The sequence below is a fragment of the Cylas formicarius genome, unplaced genomic scaffold (assembly GCF_029955315.1).
Source record: "Cylas formicarius isolate icCylForm1 unplaced genomic scaffold, icCylForm1.1 PGA_scaffold_10__41_contigs__length_53128322, whole genome shotgun sequence".
Taxonomy (NCBI): domain Eukaryota; kingdom Metazoa; phylum Arthropoda; class Insecta; order Coleoptera; family Brentidae; genus Cylas; species Cylas formicarius.
The window spans coordinates 19900449-19925006 of NW_026844214.1; the positions used below are offsets into that span (position 1 = coordinate 19900449).

The 24558-nt window shown below is 33.5% G+C and overlaps 1 protein-coding gene across 4 annotated transcripts in view; it reads left to right on the forward strand.

Moving 5' to 3' along the window:
* Positions 1–24558, forward strand: part of LOC132695699 (protein doublesex) — a 222805-nt gene that overhangs the window by 175088 nt on the left and 23159 nt on the right. The window lies entirely within an intron of this gene.

Genomic DNA, 24558 nt, shown 5'->3' on the forward strand with positions numbered 1-24558 from the left:
TTCAAAATATTTAATATAATAATAATAAAGTATCAGTCACTTAAAAATTCGTCATTATCCAACTCCGCCACTAATCGTTCTCGATAACTATTTTCTTCTTTTATTACTCGTTTTTCACAGCTAGATGTTTTAACTACCTCTTGTCGAATTACATTTATGGTACTATCACTCAATTTTGCAGTGTTATTTCTTCTTATATGAGTTATCACACCATCCTTTTTGTATTGTGTCGTGAGTGTCGAACCACGTTTTGTCTAAATACACTATTGGCTTATTTTACTCTCGAAATGTTTCAATTACATTTAAATAATCCACCCTCCATTGTGAAATTCTTTGAGATTCCATAAGCACGTGGCGTTTATTAATTGTTCGGAACTGAAAATTCATTTTCTTCGAAAAAGTACGCAACGACTCTTTGGCACAACTAATGTTTAATTCCGGTTGACTATCCCATTTGCCACAATTTTTATCACAGTTGACTTTTTGGAACTTTGGTCATGTCACTTGTTTTTATTGCTGCTTCTCCTTCTGAATTTCTTATAAAATTGTAAACATTCAAAACAATTTCTTTAGCATTCGAAGACAAATGGATCAGTTTTTTTATTTGCTGAGGTAGTTCGTCTTCTAAATTGTCATTAGGTTCGACTACCATCTGCACTTCGTCTTCAAATTCTGCGTTATTTTCCATGTCTTCTTCTAACAGGGGAACATCTGCTGTATTGTTATGACGTACCTTTATCTACCGCGAATATGCAGTCTTAAAAAAGACTGTTGTTTACAAATCGAAGAACTATGTAGGACACACAAAAATACAAGAACCAGAATGGTGTTAATCAATAGGCACACTAGACAAAAATGATTATTTTCAAACTTACCCGTTGAACTATCTAGTGAAAACAGCCTCGCAGGATGAATGCTCGAGAATGAGGTACATACGTATTAACTTCAAGGATCACAATGAAATACCTCCGAAAATATTGCAATTTAGATTAAACTTTTAAGAACGATACATATCAACTGATTTTATCATAAACTCTTCTACTTAATCGAAAATACCTCGCAGCATCAAATTTAAAACGGTTAAAACGGTTCACTTACGTTTAAAATAAAAATTTCAACAAATATTCGTTACGATCCATCTCATACAAGACCTACTTAATTAATAATTAATATTAAAGTAAAATAAACATCTGTTGGGATAGGTTTTACCACGGTCCTGCGTTTAAGGAACTGTAAAATACTTAAAATGTCAAAGCAATAAATGCACTATATTTTTGGTCGCATTATAATTATGTACGGTGTCCAATTTTAGATGTAAATCTACGGAATCTCAATAATCCAAATAATGTAATGAATTTCGGCTTCTTTAAAACACCCACGAATTAGTAACTAAATTTGCAGAACAGACTCTTTTCTACAGAATTAGTTAATAGAGAGAAATTTTTAAAAAATTTTAACGTAAGATGTTAAATATCTCAGCAACGGTGAAATTTAGGTATATGACGATATGTCTAAAATTTTGAATTCAAAAAAGCAAAAATATCTAGAATATGTCCTTTGAAATAAAAATATACAATTACTTATTTTTTCTACTCCCATCTGTAAAATACCTAATTACACACCGATCTAGCGTGCCGGAAGCATCGCTTTATCACAACAGTTTCGTTTCCCACGAATCCGAGCCACTTCGGACATTTCCGGGATTTTACCGCACGGATTTGGGAGCAATCGGATGTTTTCGGAGATATTTCCCACGCTTTAAATTTCTACGTTTGTCAATTCTGACGGTCATGTCAGTGAATGTATTCGTGTTGTTATAATAATAACATTTTCAAAAAAATTCAAAAATTTAAAAAGTAATTATTCAGGCTATAACTAGAAATTACTAATCAAGGCTAACTATAAATAATATATAACAAATATATAATAAGAAAAACTTCTTCAAAGATCTTTTATTTAAATAACGCCTCCGAAAGCATCAAACGATGCCAATCTCCTTGAGGTAATAATTGTTTAAATATACATAATATGTGTTAAGCGTTAAAAAACTTTTATTAATTCAAAATTAATTTTAAAACGTACATGTATAAAGCCCCCATATATCCCAAAAGAGAAACTTTTAGGAAACCTTGTATGTTGGACACAATTTTTCGTAGTGTGTAGTTAGAGTACTTAAATAGTCATTTCGGCATATACATGTTGATTCTATCCGCCAGCACGGCCTTTTTGTACTGTCTTTTGATGTTTTTTAAGCAAGTTTAAGAAGCACCGTTTTGTTTACAGTTTGATTTATCACAAGCGGGGTGGAGGGGGGTAGAGGCTTAATAAATGAGTGAATTAAATTTATATTTCGTCTACCGTTAGTCTTTGGGTACCTTTTTTTTTAACAGCACACAGCACTGACTGGTTATCACTATTCACAAACGTCAAAATGTGATTCGCAACTGGGCGCAATGAAGCTGAGCTATTAAAGTGACAATTTTGGCACGCTTGATCGGTAATTGAATATTTTAGAGTAGGAAGTTGAACAAAAAAAGTTTTCATTTTGATAAAAATAACAAACCATCCAACCGTGGAAAGTGGCCTTAACAGATTTTAAATATCTTGTTTTTGGCTAGTTTTACATGCCTTTGGTAATTGAATAATTCATTAAAGAATTTTCTTCTGTTTTTGTCGATATAGAGAACATGTATGTTGAAAAAATTTGGAAAGTTACATTTTTCAAAATAAATATGTCTGTATTATCAGCTAGAACGCGTGGATGTTATTTAAAATAGTAACGGAAATGACTGTCAAAGTTAGTTTTGGTTAGCTTCTTAACTTTTTGAGATACAAAGCAACTGTTTCAATTTGCAATGTCAGATTGCTTACGGGAAGTAATCTGCAATCACGGTCACCTTATTTGATAGCGATGGTGTTCTTCATTTGTGGATTTGTATATATTAATTATAATTGCATATAAAACTACTTTTTGTTCCCATAGCTTTTAGCTCATAACTCAAATAAAAATGTTATTTCAAATTCCACTTTATTATTAGGCATTGCTTTTCTTGTGCCTTGCTGATTTATGTTGTAGTGACCAGCGCAAAGCAAAGATTTGTATCTTCCAATTTTAATTACCTAGTATTTTTCCACAAGGTGATGATCTGAAGAATGCACGTATCCGCTTACGTCTGCACAAACGATGCGCTGGCACAGGTTTTAGTATCCATATTAATCTTAAGTGATGGTTGAACGTAAATTATGGTTTTTATAGGGCACTTATTTTCTCGTGGTATAAAGCAAATACACTTGCAGTAGAACGTGTCGCGTAGGCGAATATTTATCGCTGGCAAAAAGTATAAATTGTCATTTTAATACCGCGTTTATTGATTATAAATAAATTAAATGGGCATAATTTTTTTTCTGTAAAGGGTGATGTAAATTAAAAATTTGTTTCTCCCTTGGAGGACAAAACGTGGAGACGCGAGGACATCGTTTTTAGAAATTTCAAAATGCATATTTTTATGCTTAAAATGTTGCGTCGCTAGATTTAAGAAAACCTTACTTAAGAATTTGCTGAAAATTTAGCCACGTAGGTTTTTAGTTCTCCTTTTTCAATCTCAGATATTTTCAGTATCATGGTTTTGTTTCGTGTATCGAAAAGTTGCGACAGTTTTGATTTTTTACATGTATATTGCTTCATTTTTTTCTTCGCTATCACTTTGGGGTCATTTTTGTTAACAAATCACTGTTTACTCATCTGCAGCGGTTTTCTATTATTAAATCCTCTCAATAAATAATATCTCGAAAAGCGGTTGTGATTGATATATGGAAATATTTTACAAAAACTATCAGAAAGTAATAACGATATATAGTGATTTATACAGATTGTCTCTTTCAACAATCCAAGGTGTAGCTCTTTTTCAGCATCACAGCGATCCGGAAAATATTTTATAATTAATTATCATCCCATTTAAGAATTCGGAGTTTCGAGATAACTTTAAATAATTCTGGTTAAAATAGAAACTTTTTAGGTTCTAATTTTGACTAATAAAATATTTACCAGAGTGTAACCAAACCCCCCTTTAATCGTGTATTTCTATTCTAAAATACCTAGATAACTAGTGATATGGGGTGCGCAAGGTGTCACAAATGTCAGCTTCGAGCTGAAAAGCTTTCGAAAACGTCCGATCTCTCTAAATTACCAACAACGCTGGAAATAGCCCCCATTTAAAGTGAACTTTAATCCAATTATTGGGACTTTCTGTATGTATACATTGAGCTACATTGTGTCTTTCATTCCCTCTTGACTGAAGAATTTCTAAATCGGCCAAAGATTTCTAAAGTAGGTAAGTAAACACAAAATATGGAATACTTGGTTCAAAAGAGATAGTTTGTTTTATATTTGAAAAAACACCATTGGGAATAAAACTTAAACTTAACCGACTAAAATTAACCAAAAAAATACCGTACAGCATGAACGTTAGTTAATTGGTTAGAGATGGTTTTTAGAAATATCAAGGTAAACCAAAAAACAAAATGTAGGATTGGTAGCCAAGTTTTTTTTTTCCAAGTGACGTATAAAACAAACACTATGAATTTTCTGACATATAAATCTACATAATATTTTTTTAAATTGAACTCCCTGTATATTATATATTTGTTTAATTACACACTTTATATTTTAGTCCACTCGTTTATGAAAAATCGGCAAAAATAAGAAATTTTTATATAATTTCAAAGAGTGGCGTGACTGACTGCAACAAGAATAATTATTTACAAATTAAAGTAGAACAAAAACACTAAAAATGACAAGACACAGTAAAGTAAAATATTCTTTACTATTCTAAATACTGCTGTACTGCTGCTCTGTTGCTGATGCCCATACACTCTAGTCGTATAATGTCTTGCATTTAGTAACGTTTCCGGATTGTCTCCACGACATTATTACAAGGAGTTCTGTGCACGTCATGTGTCCCCAAAAGAAAAAATCCATTAATGTTAAGTCGGGGCTGTTGGCTGGTCAATCCATAGTTTCGCTGTTCCCTATCAAGAAAATTTGTAACTTGCACAACATCGTGAGGAAGGGAATCGTCTTGCTTTTTTTTTAACCAGCGCTGATACATTTAGGGGTAAATTTTCTATGTATTGTTGTATGGTGCTCTAACAGTTGCAAATAATGATCTATAAATATCTGATCCAAAATATGCCCATTTATGACACCACACCAGACATTAATTGATTGGTACACCTGGGTTTTTGTTTCGTGTATTTGTTTGGGATTATTTAAATACCAATATCGCGTATTTTGTCTATTACAACCCTTTCTTGTAGTGAACGACTTTTCGTCAGTTCAAAAAATGTTTTTCAAAAAATTGTTATTCTCATTATGTATATTTAAACAATCCAAACAAAACTGCATCCTCCTTTGACATTGTTCTGCACTTAGTTTTTGAGTTTTACGAAATTTAAATGCATTATAAATTCCTGTCTCTTCATATAGTCTAGTCATAGAGGATAGTGCATGTACTTCATAGATTCCTAATGTGTTTGCCTTATTTTCTTTATTTAAAATATTATGATTCCGGCATACCTTTTTAGCGTTTAATACGTTACCGTTTTCTGCAAATTTCTTTGCCAGCTTTGAAAATCTCTGTTTTGACGGAGCTCGGCGCTTTGGATAAAGACTAATATACTGACGACGAGCTGCGGTTGCACTTTTATTATTCTGAAAGCATTTAGAAAGTATACTTGAAGCATATCACTCCTTTCACGGATGCTAAGTTCGCGAAAAACAACTTTAACAATCATGACTTGGACAATAATTCAACCATCAACGTTGTTTACTAATATTTTAATAATAAACATATTTTTATTTGTCAGTCATGACACTCTTTGAAATTATTTGAAAATTCATAGTGTTTTGTTTTATACGTCACTTGGAAAGAACCTGGCTACCACTCCTACATTTTGTTTTTTTGTTTACTTTGATATCTCTAAAAACAAAAAAGTTTAAATCTGATCAAGATCCATTGAACGCGCGGTACTTATTATTCCTATATAGTGGACAATACTGAAGTTGATTGGTTGTGATTGCAAATAGTGTATTATGCAATATTATTCGTATTGTATTTAGCGTATTTAGTGACTGCGGAAGAGTGACTAACGAGATTTCTGCGATCCGTTTGTGTTTGGATAGAGTCGTGCAAAACAGCACGAATCCATTCGCAGGGTGACATGTCATAAATGACAAATTTCGAAATACCATGGCTAGAATCTATCGAATGCATCGGACCACTCCCAAATCCCTTATTAAAATTCCAGAAAAATGTCGGGCGACCATGACTAACGACGCTGACAGCATAAAGTGATTTGAACCGTGCATAATTGGATATTTTATAGTAGGTTGTATATAGTAGTACATTATGCAACAAATGAGCGTTTGAAAAACGAGTCATTGAAGGAAATTGTCAACTAGTTTTTAAGCGTACCATTTTTTTTAAGTCCTTCGCGCTTTCGCATATATTCTTGCAAAACAGCACTAATACATTTGCTAAGTGACGTATGACGTGACGACAATGTAACCTTTTTGATCCTTTGCAAACTCAAAATAGTTGTTTTTATGTCTGTCATAGTAAGATACAGACGATAAGTGTATATTAGGCCCATTTATATGAAGTCCCATACTCCAAAGCTATTAAAAGTCTTTCGACTTACAACAGAGTACGGTAAACTACTTGCTTTGCGAAGCATCCACAAATCGCAAGATATTAAAAAGAGTATTTAAGCTGAAATAATAATAATAAATAATGCATCAAACTAGTCTAATGCCAAAGAAAAAACTACTAATTAATTACAAAACGCATTATCGACAAATATGAATTGGTGCTAAATAGTATAATTATATTACAAACGAATATGGTATAGCTTCTGACCGATTTTCCGGTGATAACAAGGCTGAGACATTCTAAAATTTGGACTTTTGGACTGCGTTTCTTTCTGTGCTGTTGGTAACGAGGCTAACGATGACGTCTTAAAGGGACATTTTGTGTAAGCTTGAGTAGGCAGTGAGGAATAGGATATTATGCATTGAATTTGGTAAACGGCATCTGAGTGACGAGTTTCTTTCGCACGAGCAGAGCGGAGTGAGTGTTCAATAAACGAGTGACTTAAATGGTTGCAAACGTGTTGCATACTGTTCTTTTTGTACGACCATTAGCGTAGGTTATATCCTGAAAATGTCCGAAGTGGCTCCCAGCTATAGGCAATGAAACCGACATAAAACGACACTTTCTTCAAGCTCGATCGGCGTATAATCGGCAATTTTATTATTATATGTATTATGCAACAAGTTTGGTAAACGGCATTTGAATCACGAGTTTTGTTGTGGAGCGAGCGAAGAGCAGTGGAGCGAGTGCCTAATACGTTTGCAATGTCTTAATATGAACTATTATTACAGTAATTCTTTCATGGATAAGACTTTTTCATTTATAAATGTTTCTGAGGAAACTTTTTCTAATATTATTCTGAATATTGAGACAAAGCATTTGGAACAGATAAGTTAAATACTACTCTTATTACTGCTAATTATTTATTGTCCTTTTATTATTTCCTATATTACTTATTTAGTTAACCACTCCGTTCAAGCATGGTATGTTCCCAGAAGCCGGAAGCTTCCAAACGTTATCCCGATACTCAAAACTAACAATACAACTGAATTTAACCACTTACTATCCATCTTAATATTACCGATACTCTCAAAAGTTGCAGAGAAAGTAATGGAATCTCAAATTCTTCCATACCTAACATCAAATCAGATTATCCCCCGTAGAGAGGCTGGATTTAAAAGAGGTTACAGCTGCGTGTCGGTTTTGACTCATATGGATGACGTAGTAAAAGCACGAGATAAGAATTGTGCTAGTTATGCGTGATTATGCTAAATTCTTTGACATGATTCATCATCGTACTTTAATATCTATTTTAAGGTATATTGGTTTTAATTAGGCTGCCTTCTCACTAGTATTGTCATTTTTGTCCGACAGGCATCAGAGGGTCGGTTACGATGGCTGCTCTTCAGATATAGTTAAGGTTAGAATAGGACAACCCTCAAGGAAGGATCCTTTAGAGTATCCTTTATAGTATATATACGTTTAACTTCGTAAATTCTTTTCAGTATTGTATCATTTATACGCAGACGATCCCCAGATTTACACGTCCTTTTCCCCACAGCTAAATACTGCTAACGACCTTCTAAAATCTGACTTGGACTATTTCTTAAAAATTTGTGACAGATACTTAAAGACGGCGACCACATTCAAATTTGCATCCCTGTTATTTTGTAATGATAACATGCGAGAAGAGTTAACGGAACATATAAAACTCAGATTGAGGAATAGTACCATCTCATTTAAAAATTCAAGCAAAAACTTAGGTCTTGTTATTGATGTGAATTTAAAATTTGAAGAACACTTAACTTTATGTATAAAAAAAGCATTTTCTAAATCATCTAAGATCAAGATCTAAATCACTTTTGTATGAAACTTTAATAATATCACATTTTAATTCTGCTGATACAATATACGGATCATTTCTGGATTCTATTGACATTAAAAGGATACAAAAAGTCCAAAATTCTTGTATAAGGCTAATATTTGTAATTCGACGGAGGCAAAGAGTTTCCTATAAGCTTGAAGAGTTGGGATGGCTTCCATCGTTTAGCGACGTACTTTGCGTTCGGTATGTCTGTATTACAAAATAATTAAGTGAAAATGTACATGTAGAAGCACATAAATATTAGTAAACAACATTTGTTAACTATACCTGTTCATAAAAAAGAATTTTTCAAAAAGTGTTTTTCCTATCAGATTGCGGTTATAATTAATAAGTATAAAATAAATGAGTTTACCCAATCTATAGGCTCATTCAAAAGGCGCATGGAATGCAAATTTTTGACGCGTTGATAATTTGCACTACATTTTAACTTTCTTCTTTCCTTTCTTTTTATTTGTATCCTGTCATTCTTCTATATAGTTCTCTACATAAGGTAAACTTCAATTATTGTATTTAAGGCGAATATGAAATGTTGTTATATGTGTTATTTCTTTGTTATAAGTTTAGTTGGCTTCACCAGCACCTTCCTTTGGAAAGGAAGTTGCGTCAAGCGCCATCATTCCTTTGTTTAGCTTTATATAACTTGGCATGTACTTACATACTATAATTTGGAATAATAAACATTACTATTATTAATAGTGTATTATGCGACTAGTTTCGAGTTTATTTGGCATGAGAAAGTGGAGCGAGTGTTTAATAAACGAGTGACTTAAAAAGTTTACCAAACATGTTAGTTAAGGTTTTCAAACGACGGGTCTCGTTTTTAAAAGCAACCTCTTTCTTGTTTTACAAACAGAGCTACGAGCTTTACATTAAGCCGTTACAAGGAGAATTGATTAGAAAGTACAGTGTACACATATTTATACGTTCTTATGCGAACTGAAGCTAGATTCCTTGTAGTCATCTGCTTATTCAATCACATAATTTGTTGCACACTATACTTTTTCTACGACCATGAGTTTTTGAGTATATTTTTGCAAAACAACACCAATACATTTCACTAACATGTCCGTCAGAATTGACAAACGTCAAGATTCAAGCAGTCCGGTAAAATATCCTAAAACATCCGATTGCTGGATCCGTGGGAAACAAAACTCACGTGTTGAAATGACACTTTCCGCACGCTAGATCGGTGTATAATTTATATATTTTACAGAAGAGCGTAGAAAAATTCTATTTTCAAATTAAAATTACTTAACGTCCGGCACGCGGCAAATCTTAACAGTTCGCACTACATTCGCTCATCACCAAACGCAAGAAGACTTGTAAGTTAAACAATAAAAAGGGGAGTAATGTCTCAGACGTAAAATAAAAACCGGCCGTTTTCGGGAAATCAGCAAGACTAATGTGCGACGTTAACAGCGCCGTCAATGGTGTAGTTTGGACAGCCGCCGTTTTACAATTTAACAAAATTAAATTCGTTTTTCGGTTTAATTAGCTACGAGCCGGATGGAGAAATAATAAATTTTACTGACCAAAAGGGAATAACTTGGGCCATAGCCGTTCGCCGTACCGCAACGTTAACCGGACTCGTAAAACGCACTTTATATCCATTTTATAGCGTTTGTAAAATATTGCATTTGGGGTATAATATATGCAGCCGTTGCAGCGGCGGCTGGCAACTGGATACGCTGGAGATTAGTTTAGGTCCGTGGCGAAACTGTTTAAAATTAACCCGAACGACTTGATACCTAATAAATTAGATTTCTTTCCCGATGCGAAGTCAAAACAAGTTTTTAAGATTAATAAAAACGCAACTTATGTCTCGTTTATGAGCGCCGTTAAGCTTAAGTACGTACTTGTTTCGGAGTGGGGTGGCGCGATTAAGTGAAATTGAGTGATTATATCTGCCGCGGAGTTAATTAAATTATTACGCGCTACTCGGTACTGTAACGGGATTTTCGAAAATTTTTTTGCAGCCGAAGTAGTCGTACGAACGTCATGCTTTCCGCTAGGATGCATATTTTATTAATTTTCGGTCTGTTTATAAATGGCGCAGAGTAATAAAACTGAAGATTCTGTTCGGTATGACCAAAATTTATGATAATGGATAAATAGAAAAATAATTCACAAAACCAAATAAATTGGGAATTCTTGATTTAGGTATTGAATATATATAAATACTCCGAATAGGGTATTAAAATTTTTAGTATGTTTTACTAATCTGCTAATCGTTCAATGAAGTTGAGCTAATAATTCTCCCTTATTCCTATTCCATTTGCATGACGTCGCTGTCCTAAGGGGTCTGCATTCAGAGCTTCCGATCCATTATACCCGCACATCCTCACCTAAAAGAATCTTCAGGAGGTACAGTATCTCTTTTATGGAGAGTTTCTCGGACTTAATTAATTGAACCTATAGTACCCGTTAATCGGATCACCCCTACTGGTGCGCAGCTGGTTAGGAGATGAATTGGAATGTCCTTTACTTCTAAACATAGCATACGTGTCCTGTTGTTGCCCATGATATGAAGGTACCTTTTTAGGTGGCAATGATTTGTTAGGATTCCTACCAGGACTCGCAGTCGCTCGCGACTAATACTGAGAACCCACTTTTTTTGTTGAGGCGTAGATTGTCCGGCCATTAGAATCTTCAACTACATCAGTGCCGGTAAACTGGCTCGCTCCCTAGTCAGCACACTTATTCTGGGCAGTAAATCAGCACACTTATTCTGGGCAGTAAAAAAAGCCTGGACAGCTGCTCAAATGTCACTGAAAATATAGATGTGCTTCTCCGAGTACCCTTTATTGAGGTTCTCGTCACACAACAGTATCGCTTAATTTTCCATTTGAAATACACTAAGGTAGATCCCTAGAGGCACAGATATCGGTGCCCTAGAAAGCTGCCATATGTACCAGCTCCGTATTCTCAAAGTCAATGGGCATGAAAACCTACTTTTATTAATGCGCAGTAAAATGTGCGATTCGGTGATTAGTTCGATCTTTCTATTTGAAAAAGTAATCTTTCAACCCACCCTACTTCATTTGAAATGTATTAAAAAGTAAATAGCCTATACGAGACATGTTTTGTTTATTTTGCGACCACTAAATTGGAGCACAAATTTTACCCCGCAAATAGTCAATACATTTGGGATAGTACGCACTTCTCAAAAGTAATTGCAAAAAAAGTGCCACTTCATTACAAAACACGATGCACAAACGGTAAAATTTGCAATAAAGCCAGAGTATGTACTTTGAAACTAAAATTTTCATGGGCAATAAAATGCAAAACTATGCAACACAAGTGGATTCAATTTACAATATTACCCTGTTTTTGATATTAAAATATAAATTAAAAAAGCTTCTCCACCGCATGGATCGTATAACAGCAATATATTACAAAAAAATATTGGATCATTGAACTTGTTACAGTTGTACCTTGTAACCAGTAACTCAAGAAGTTCATCAGCGTATCCTTTTTATACGGACCATAAGTTTTTGTGTATTTTGCGGTGAGGTAACGAAGCTGACTAATGAGAGACACAATATCAGGGCAGTTCTCCGATGAGTGTAAAGGTTTAGCTGCCTAATGGCGACTGACTTTTTAATAATTAAACCAATCAATTACTTTTTGAAAAATACAGCGAAAGGGAGAAATAAGCACCTATTGTACCAATACCCAATAGGGTAGAAGAATGAATTGACCTTTGTAATAATTTTGTTGCTCCGGCTTTATTAATGGGCGGCTGGCCTACGGTTAATCGAATTGACAATATTTATTTGACTGTGCAGATTAAACGAACAAAGTAAATGGGCGAAAAAGACTCGTTAACCATTGCAGATATTTAATTGGCAACTGTCGAGACTTATCTAATTATCGACTTGTTTTCGCCATATTTAATAATCCATTAACATTTTGAAATTAACTTAGAACCTTTGGTTATTGGTCGGATATTTAATTCTCTCTTATGGAAGCGATATAAACTTAACGCACTTACTATATGTGGACACGTACAAATGGACGCGCACCTATGTTTAATTTTCTAAAATATTTAAATCTATAATTTTTAACACCACCGTTTGGTTCCCAACAATTAAAGTTTTTACGACAGTATGCCAATCTATTATAATTATACCTATAAGCTTCTCTTTTATTACGTTCTATTGTGCTTTAAAAATTTCTGAATATGATTTGCGAGACAGCTCCTCGAAATTTGCCATAAATTATTCTTACATATAGGATAGGTTATAACATTCCTTCTCTGAATTTTTTTAAGAACAAAACAGAACCGCAGTCAGGTCTTTGAATTTGGATTAAATTATTTGGATCACTCATCAACATTGAGGCTCGGATAATTTTAATGTTGGTTTAATAAATTACTAACTATTTAAAATTATTAATGAAATAATGATCTAGCAACAATAAAAATCATTTTTTAAATCATCTTATTATCTAGTAGCCCAGTTTAACACGACCTATGGATCGGTTGTGAATAACAACGGACAACGACCTTGCCAAATGAGACACGTGAACTAATTAATGAGTTTAGTAATTGGTGCAATTTAATTGATAATTTTCAGTGTAATAATTAGTTGTGGTTGCAAATAAACAACGACTTAGATACTTCAATTTGCCATTTGCCATTTGCTCATCCAGCCATTTTTTTTTGTTATTAATTTGTTTTATTTTCCTTGCTTTAACTTTATGTTAATATAATAATGGTAGTACATTACGAAAAAGTTCAGCAATCGCGGAGTTACCATTCGAGTGAAGACTTAAAGAAGACATTTGAAGCTATTAAATGGCCATTCCTGTCCAAAGGGCGGCAATAATTTATAAAATTCCACACATAACACTCCATTCCATCCACCATTCCGCAGTTCATTTGTATACACAACAGCAGCGGTGAATAGCAAGTGATTCGTAACACATTACAAGTAGCAAAATGAGGTTTCCCTTTAACCAAGTGTGATATTCTTGCCGTGGTCAGAATATTTTTGGATAGACAGGGAAAAACAATACGTGAATTCAAAAACAATTATCCTGGACCCGATTTTGTCGAAAGCTCTATTAAGAAACAAAATCTTCCGCACGAATTCAGTTTTTTGAGAACATAAAGGAAGGATTAAGTTAATAACAAAAACTTTACAAAGACGACGAAACTTATATCGCTGATGATCCTGGAGCGAAGAAAGTTATTGTTCCCAAAAACTTCCGTAGGTTAGAACGAGTACAAAGTGATTCTCGGTCCTGTATCAGCATAATGGTCTGTGGTAATGCAGCTGGAGATATCCTGCCGCTATGAAAACTGGTGTACTTTAGAACCCACTGGCACTGTTTATGGGAAACAACCTTTCCGGATAGTTCGATATGATCCTTATAGATCTATTTTTTTTTAAATCGCTTTTACCCCACATATTAGCTACCGAGGAACCAGATAACACGGGCCGTTGTATTTAGGGATAACTTGGCTAGCCATTTTTCACTGCAGGTCATAAAAGCAACCCTAAATAGTATGTATATGTGACCTTTTCCAGCCAATACCACCCATTTGATGCAGCCCCTAGATGTGGCTGTATTTGCACCCTTTAGAAGAAGTGGTGCGAAATATTGGACAAGTGGCGAAAGAAGAGTAGATATTCAGGGGCTTTACCCAAAGAACACTTCCCAGCCTTACTTTCGGTTCTATGGAACAAAGTTTGAGAGACTGTAGACACAAATTTAAAATAAGGATTTAAATCCCGCCGGACTGTACACAATGGCAAGATGGCATCTTAATGAAGATTCGTTGAGGATTTCCTGAAAACTGAACGAGTTCTTGACTCATTATTGGTAGATTTTTTCAAAGAAATGGGGGCAACAAGCGAAAACCAGTTCCTATACATACCATGTTGTTATTGTTTTTGACGTGTAAATATCTATGTTTTATTTTTATAGGTATGGAAAGCATAGATTAGGATGCTTTCTTGAGTTTCTTTTCTTGTCTAAATTTGTTTTTTTTTATACCTGTAAGATAATTAAAACGTTTTCTTTTTGAAATGAGCAGGATGAACTGCCTCAAATAAAAGTTTTTCAGTCAAAAAAACTATTTTTCTTTACCAAAAAAAGAAAAACAAAGAATTGGTTTTTAATTCTTTAGAGGGGCTTCTTTAGTGCTGCGATGTTTTAAAATGCGTGTTATATCGAAATTAACATTTCTGTCAAAGTAGCCCCGGACTCCTAGTAATTTGGACATACATCCTTAGATTTTTTTCTATTGTTTTTAGAGCAATTTGGAGTTCAGCAATTGATTCAGAAGGCCAGATTTGTTATAATTAATAATTAAATAATTTATAGATTTTATTTATATAATAACTGCCATCAAATGGGGCTACTTTAACACGTTTTTAGCACATTTTTCAATATAACGTCATTATTTATTAACCTAACATTGTGAAATAAATTAGATTATAACAAGTCTGGCCTGCTGAATGAATTATCGCACTCCAAATTGCTCTAACAGCAATAGAAAATAATCAAAAAAGAAGAGAAAAAAAAAGACAGCATTTGTCATTATTTTGTTTCTAACTTGTGAAATATTCTGCGAAACAATTTCTGGAAGTACCAAAAACAACTGCAATTTTCCGGTAAAAAATTTTACTGATTAGTTTCTTTGTACTTAATAACAATGTTAAATTTCAGGGCAATAATCAAATCAATAACAAATCAGTAAAATGACCTACCATAATTATTTCTTTTTAATAAAACAATATTTGCCGTTGTTGTGTAAATTATCTGTCAAATCTATCTAAGAGTAAATTGGCTGAATCGCTGAAAATGTCTCTTCCTGTATGAAATAGTAGTGAATATATACAAGATTATAATATCGATAAACTGATATACTTGCGAATCAAATGATCCATATCTACCTGTTAGAGGTTCTTCCGGGATTATCCTACCTAATAGTGAAAGGTTGTTTACCCCGTTCAACCTATCATATCCCTGTTCAATAGGTGATGTCAGGTCAGAAGGGTTGCATTAACTTGTCAGAATTAGCCTCCAGTAAATGCAGCGGTAGATAGTCTGGCATTGTTTTACTGAAAAATTGGACGTTCCAGTTGCTGAAGGTAGGGAAACGTGACAGGATGTAAGATTTTATTTCTGTTTAAAAATATAACTAACTTTCGTTGTTTGCACCATTTCACACCTAACTGGGTAAGCTCCTGGATATCTGTCGATACGTAGCTGTGTTCCACTCATGTTGAAATGCGCTGGTTGTATTGAAAGGATATATGGGAGCACGTAGGAGCTATTGCTCACGGTGGTTGGTTCTTTTTACGACCTCCGTGCTCATTTGACGTGTATGGCCACGATGTATAGAAGAATTGTCGGCACATGGCACGTCTGCTTTCCTAAATCATCTTTCCAGTGCCCAAAAGGCAATAAAACTTAATAACTATAAACAATAAAAAATAAATAAACTGTTTATGTTTTGTGAAACTCAAGAAAAGTCTGTTTATTGGTAAACAGGCTGGGACAAAAATTTTGTCGTTTATGCGGGTAATAACGATTTCTATTTCTAAATCAGTCTTATTATTAATAAAGGTAAAATATATAAATAAATATGTAAATAAAATATAAAAAGTAAAAATAATCTTGAAATTTAGCGCAAACAACTGATAATACACAAAACCATGTATCACTCTTAGGATTTGCCTTGTCCAAACCAAATTCATACCAGCGCATCTCTCAGCATTAGTTTTACAATAAAATCTATTTAACGACCCGCGTATTATCCGATAAGCCAATTTAAATAACAATGAAACGCGTTTAAATAAAAGAGCATTTTGCTGGCCGCGGCAAAGCAGACACACGTGTTTACTTTATTACTTTCTTTCAAAAAGACTCCAAATGGTTTCTTTATGTTGGAATATTATATTTCGAAGGGGTACGGATGTTATAGCCCTGACTAATTCTTTTTATGATTTGCACTTAAAATAACTCTTGAAAAAAGCGCAGCCCGTTCTTTTCGAGTGCTCGGCTATAAAGGAGATAAAAAAATAAGCACGGGGAAGAGTTGAGTTTTTACGATCGGGACATTAAAACTTGCCAAATTGGGTTCAGTCGGAATAGAACGGAATGAGATAAGGCTTTTTCGGCGTCCGCCGTGCTAGAAAATTTACTGCAGTCCGTATTGGAAAATACCTATGGGATCGTGACACAGAAGATTCCTCCTGCGTCGGTTTTTGTTGAGTTGAACTTGCTGTTTCGCCAATCGCCTGTTGGCTTCTTCAGAGCTTAACTGAAACTGCTTAAAAACAAAACCCCGCCTCCATATTTTTAACTTTGGGCATCACTTTTATCGTAATCAGTTTGTTGAACTTGAGTGGTTCAGGTCAGATTTATTTGTGGCCACATCAGGCGTTCCCGATGCCTTTAATTTAGGGTCTACGCTGATGATCTCAAAGTATTTAACCGCATTAACACTGTCGCTGATTGTGAAGACAAGACTGCATTGATGAGCTTAGTCCGTAGTGTCTGGTTAATAGACTGAATTTGAACATTACTCAATGTCATACTATTTCTTACTCTCGATCATAAAGGGCTCCACACTGAACGGGACTTACTAGACTCAGCGATCGTGGAGTTGTGTTGGATGATAGTTTCGCTTCTAGTCGTTATGTTGAGCATTTGGTAGTCAGGGCCTCTAGAATCCTTGGGTTTGTTTTGCGAAACTCTAAACCTTGTTTTATGCGAGGTCTCAGCTCAGATCATACGGCCCTGTCCAAAGCCGGTTTCTTAAGTATGTTTAGAGAGGATGGTATTTATCCTCAACGGGGCCTTGAGTATAAGAATTTCCTCGCTAGGTTAGGAGAGTTGCTCTTGATTGTGTGTCGTGACTTACACTATCGTTTCTTCATAAACTCAGCAAAGCTGCACTGATCATTTCTTCTGGAGCAACTATGTTTTCCGTTCATGTGCTAAACATCAATCTTGCATTTTTGAGGTCCAATATTTTGTTTCATTGTCTCACCCACAAAATTTGCTCTATCTGCAATAGTATCTCGCATATCGCCGACGTATTTTGTGATAGTAATCAATCTCTGTTAAAAAAACTTGCACATTTTGTGTGGTTGGCCCTGTGATTAATCTTGGTTTAGTTTTGTAATATTTCCTTATTTAACTTGATTTACATATTGAAATTGGAAATAGAGACTTTTTTTCAGATTCGATGAAAAAATTTCATATAATAATAATAATATTAATTATAATCAGTTAGAATGTAGACTTAATCTGCAATAAATGATCAGAGCACAGTTAAGAATTGATCAAGGTTCATTCACAACAAAGTAAGATGAGATGAGTCGGCAATGGAAAGGACGGAGATAAAGGAGGAGTGTCAAAAGGCTAAACAAAAAAGCAAATCTAATCCCACTCGTAATTAGATGCAGTAAGTAAAAATTAGTGTTTCTGTTTGATAAATTGCAGTTCGCATATTTGATACAAAATTTAACTATAAAGTAAATATGTATTTTCTTACAGGGTGCATTGTTAAAGGTGTTTTCAATAGGTAACCCAAAAAGCAAAGTCAAAAGTAAAAATAAGCAAAAAAAAACCAATGAACTTGAATCTTAAAACGGTAATAACAAAAACGGTATTATTTCTGATGAAAAATGTCTGATTATTTGTAAACCGACTGCGACAAAAATATTATTGACACTTCAATAACAAGATTTAACTATAGCTAAGCATATGACATTTATAATTTATGCTGAACTGTCAAAAAAAATAAATAGGTATGGAAATATACTTAGTATATTTGAAAATTTTATATCACGTACATTTTCAAAATAAATAAATACTGAAAATCCTAATTGTGAAAGGGACCTAAGTCCACATTTTATTGATTATGTCAAAAAGTGCGGCCCAAAATGTTGAAAGCAGTGATGAAGGTAATTTAAATTACGTTTTGATATTAAAGTAAAATTTAAAAAATAATATTTAATTTTTCTTCAACAGAGAAAGAGTAAGTTATTGAGAATGAGAATTTAGAAAATAGCACCTTCAAAAGAAGTGCAACTTATATACTGAAAATTCGTAAAATTAAAAGGAATTCGGGGAAAAGATACGATACACAATCGGGAAAAATTATTCCTGCAAAGTTTTACAAAATGCCGAAAAGACTTGAAAGGTTTGAAAAAATTAAAACAGACAGAAAATGTATTTTCGAAATGTTTTGGAACTTAGGAGACTTTAAAAAGCAAAATATAATGCTATACGAAGTGACCAGAAGCAGTGTTGTAAAAAGAAGACGTCAGAGAAACGGAAATGGTTCATATAGAAATGAGAGTTTTACGTATTGGTTAAATTCTAAAACAGGCAAAGTTGCTGTTTGTAAAAAATTCTTTTTAGATACTTTTCAAATAAGCGAAGGACGATTGAAACGTGTATTAAAATCTAACAACGTTAGCAACGATTTACGTGGGCGTTTGCCTGGATCGTCGAGAAAAATATGTGATGAAACAAATATGATTGTTCAAAACCATATTAACAGTTTCCCGAAATTTGAATCCCATCATACTAGGATCCATAATCCCGACAGAAAATATCTTTATCCCGAACTGACTATAAAATGTTTAATTTTTATGAGCTTCACTGTGAAGACCGTAATTTAAAAGCAGTTAATGATAGAATATTCAAAAAGGATTTTAATATACATTTCCACCAACCGCGCAAAGACACATGCCAAAGATGTGATCTTTTAACATTAAACATTAAAGTCAAAGCATTAGAAAACCATGAAGAACAGAAAAAACTTATGGAAGAACATAATATTCATTTGAAGCTAACAGAATCGGCTAGAAATGCGTTAAAACAAGATCGAACGAGTATCAAGTAATGCACCTCATAATTTGACTTTTCATTCGATTTGCAGAAAGCCTAAAGTTAACTACTTCAGTAGCTTATTATAAATGTATATTTTAAATTTAGGCTTACACAATTTCCACAACGATAATGTATACATGTACGTTTGGGATGAAACAAAAGCTTCTAGAGGTTCCCAAGAAGTGGCTTCTTGAGAGACCTAAAAACCCTGAAAGGTGAAAAACACATCATTGCATATAGTGACATGTGTGGAGGACAAAACAGAAACTTCAAAATATCTTTAATGTGGTTAAAAATTCTATCGATGGGAAATGATGTGGAAATCGTAAACCCCAAATTTTTATTATTAGCCCATTCATTTTTACCTAATGACAGGGATTTTGGCGTTATAGAAATGACGTTAAAAAATCAGTTATTGTATGTGCCACAAGATTATTATAATATAATTAAAAAATGTAAAAAAGGTACTTTCATACTAAACGAAATGAAACAAGAGGATTTTATATCAACAAGACTCTTGGAAGAAGCAGTTTACAAAAGATTCAAAAATAACAACGGAGAAAAAATGAACTGGCTTCAAATATGCCGGATGCGATTTTTAAGAAATGAGCCGTATAAAATTTTATACAAAACAACCATGGATGAGAACGCAGAATTTAAAATTCTCAATTTATTTTCAGGTCGGGGTAGACCTAAAAAAATTGGGAATGTTATATTGCCATCATTATATAAAAGTATAAGAAGCATCACATCACCAAAAAAACCGACACATGATGGACGACTTATTGCGGTATATACCTCCGGAACACCATAACTACTTCAAATCACTCCCGCATACTGAGAATGTTAACGAATAACTTGTTAATATATTTATTTCTATTATCTAAAAATATAATTTAAAAAATTTAAAAAACGGACTTAAGCTCTTTAACTTTTTGTAAGAAAACAAATTTTTATTTTGAAAGTGACCTAAGTCCTTTTAAGGTAAGCAATAATAGCGACTTTTTAATATGGTGTATAAAATTAAATCCCTTAAATGCGATTTAACATTGCAGGTCAACCATATATCTTACGTATATTTTTAATTTTAAAAAAAACGCAAAACCGTAAGTATTTCCAATTAAAGATAAATGGAGCTAAGTCACTTTCAAAATGAACGGCTCATATATAGTACCATTATATTTGTTATAACCGTGTCGTTAAAAACAAGCATTAAAAGAGCAACGAAGAAAGTCCTATATAGAATAAATTGTAGCTACTGAATTCTTCTTAATATACTAACGGGTAATTCCACATTACAATCTGAAATATTTTTCAAACGCCACTGTATTTGTTTATTATCATATGAGATTTCTAACCTCAAAACATAAACAGAATTAGTCATGGAGCAATATACGACTGAACAACGTGTAAAAATTGTGCAAGCCTATTATGAAAATGGTCGATCAAGAAAAAATGCATTTTGGGCTCTACGTGAATTTTTCGGCGCGCAAAATCGACCTTCTGATAGGACGATTTGGAATGTGTCAAAGTCCCTCAACGTGCTCGTACAGGTCGGTCAGATCAAAATATTGCCATTGTTCGCGAAAGTGTAGCCGAAGATCCAAACCCATCGATTCGTCATCGATCGCAGCAGGTGGGCGAATTTTAACAAAAGACTTGCATCTACACCCATATAAAGTCCAAATAACTCAGGAGCTGAAACCTCGAGATCATCAACAGTGCCGCGTGTTTTCAGAATGGATACGAGAACAAGGGGTTCATTTTTAAACGAAAATCATCTTTAGCGATGAGGCACATTTTCACGTTGGTGGCTTTGTAAACAAACACAATGCTCGTATTTGGGGATTAGAAAATCCAAGAGAGATTGTGCAAAAAGAAATGCATCCTCAAAAAGTTTCTGTTTGGTGAGCATTTTGATGCGGAGGCATAATTGGCCCGAAACATGATAGCTGATTCTTTCTGGGAGCAGTTGGAAGGTATGGACATTAAAGATTTGTGGTTCCAACAGGATGGAGTCACTTGTCACACATCCAAAGAAACCATGCAATTGCTGTGGGGCAAGTTTCCTGGTCGGATTATTTCATGCGATCTTACCCCCTAGATTTTTTTTGGAGTATCTAAAAAGCAGAGTGTATAGAAATAAACCAAACACTATTCCAAAGCTGAAACAGAAGATTAGACGCGAAATAGCCGGCATAGAATCTGAATTGTGTCAAAAAGTGATAGGAAAATTCAATAAACGAATTACGTCATGCCACATGAGTCGCGGGGGCATTTGAATGACATCATCTTTCATACCTAATTGTAATACACTTATCTAAAATGGCAAATAAAAATGTTTGTATATTTTTATATTCTTCCGAGTTTTTTTTATTATTTTAATGAGGACAACCTTACTGAATCACCCTTTATAATAATTTTTAGAAGGATTGGAATATATTTTTGAGATCAGAAAGAGAAGTTCTATAAAATATTCAGTGTCTTTCATTTAAAAAGTCATATATTGCTTTTTTTTCAGTCTCTATATAGTTTTGAAATCGTGAAAAACCGTCCCATGAAATACTCTATTTCATTTTAAGAATAATATTTGTTTGTTTTGAAAATGAAACTCCTAAAATTTCTTTATTCAGGCTTTTTGCAATGTATCATCTATCTTAGGTAGTGTGCAGAATAAAAAGCAACTTTTTGTGCAAAACAATACTCAAATCAAATAAAGTTAACAAAGTCAAGTCAAGACACACAAAGGATTCGTTTTTACTTGAACTCAGCGCCACCCATTTTTTCTCCAGTAATATTGTTAAGGAAGCTCGCTAAGATGCCACTGGACTTAATAAAAAATCTGTTCCACTTAGGGTTAGAAAAGATGTTTGAAATATTAATAAAAACCCGAATTAAAAAGGAAATAAACTTTCTACTTAAAATTGAATTAGGAATATGCCCTGTATAGATCGCAACGTTCTATTTCGATATACTTTTTAGAATTCGACGCTCAAAAGTTGAAAGAATAAAAAAATAGGTATGCAAATTTGCCTTGTGTTTTGTTGTCGGTCCCATTGCCAACTACTATAAAAAGTACTCATTATTGCAGACATTTCACCTTACAGCCGATATGTGGTTCGCATAAAACCAGCCCGCAGTCTGAAGCGCAAAGTGAATATTTAGTTAAACTGGGGTTCCGGCTTGTCTTCGATAATGTAATTATTTATGTTAATAAGACGTATGTGAGCAACATCATTTGTAGAAAATTTATGCAAATAAGCTATAAACGTGTAAAAAATTGACGGAAATATATAATTTACCGGTGTCAAGGATCTCTCAAATCATACATCAGCGGAGAGTATTGTATCATTATAAGAGCCCATATAGAGAATTGACCAATTTGGGCAAAACAATACTTTTTTTTAAATTGGCTTTATTCACATACCGCTCGAACCAATTCCGAAACAAATTAATCCTTTCCGCTTGCAGGCGTTAATGTTCTAATCCTCGTAATACTCTCCTCTGGGAAACGGCATTAAAACATAACAACAAAAATTAGAAAGAACGAACGTTAACGTCAGAGAACACATATATTACAAAGTTTATATGGTTTAGTCTAAGTCGGTAAAAAGAACCGACAATAAAATGATCCAAAAACGAAATAAAGGTAGAAAATTTTAACAGCACATAAAAAGTTCCGACCGAAGAAAGCCAATCGTAAAGAGACTGCTGAAATTATGAGTTTGAGGGCTATAAACTAGAGCCCGCCACAGTTTCGAGAAAGGTGCGGAACTAGTTGCGGAGATCAGGTACGCACTTGAAATTTTTTCAACGCACTTTGATCAAAATTCTCGTCTTCACCACCGAAATGTTATCTGATGATGACATGTGTGTGATTTTCTCGAAGATTTTTTAAAATCAAAATATTTCTGGGGTATTTAAAGTCAAAATATGTAGTACTTAGTTTAAAAAAGACGGTTTGTTTCTAGCAAATAATAGATTAGACAGGATTAAAATCTTCTTAAAATATCTGATTTTTAATGGAATTGGGCCTATGTTCGTAATTTGCAGAAATCAGAATCGATGTTCATATTGTTAAAGCATCTCGAAAACTTCTTTGTTTTGTGAATTTATTTTGATTGATGTTTGCGATTGATATTATTAAGGAAATCGAATTTTGCTAATATTGGTTATTATTGGCGCCTGAGAAAAAAGTCTAAAACATCTAATTTTATTATAATATATTTCATTCCGGCGTTATGACGTTTTTTTTTTTAAGAGGAACTATTGAATGCCAGAAACTTATTGCCGATATAACGCACCACGTACCAATTTTCAAAAATGACAACTCGCTGCTCTAACTCCTTTATAAATAATAAGAAAAAATTTAGCAAAAATCGCTGTTCATTAATAAATAAAAATAAAGTATTTACTAGGTACGTCGCTGACAAAACGTCGCCACAAAACCTGAGCCACCCCTACTAATACTAATTTCTACAGTCTTTCTGTATACGAATATATAACAACTTAAAAAATGTGCAAAATCGTTTCTTTGTAGTACCAAGTGAGCCACGAAAGTTTTTAAAAATATGAAACATTTATCGAAATAAGCTTAGGAAAATATAAACATTTGTCTATTTGTCGAAATCAATATTTTATATAGTTTATAATATCTATTAACTACACATCCAGTGTTTATACTACATACGTCACAAATTTAAGATTTCTGCTAATCTCCTTAAATAAATTGTAGAATATTTTTTTATCGGAACCGGATTCACTTCTAAAAATGCTTTAAATATTTAAAACTAAAAGAAATAAATAAGCAACGTACTAAATTCTTTAGTAACCTTAAGCTAGCTATCCCGACCAACCCTGAAGTATTGAATAGAGTTATAGTTACATCTGACTCAATAATAAAGTCTGTCTGTAGAGCTACGTCTAATTAAGATTCAAACTATTAACTACAGATTTAAAATAGTTTCTTCAAATTATATGCAGAAGATAGTGGTTGCGGTAAGTTTCTAATAATTTAGGCAATTTCAATGGAGGTATAGTAATTCATAATTGAATTGAATTAATTGAGTACAAAATAATTTAGAATCTTTATTTTATAATCACATTTAAAATTAGTTTTTTGTTTCTGTAGAAAAATTTGACTTTCAATTTATATTATTA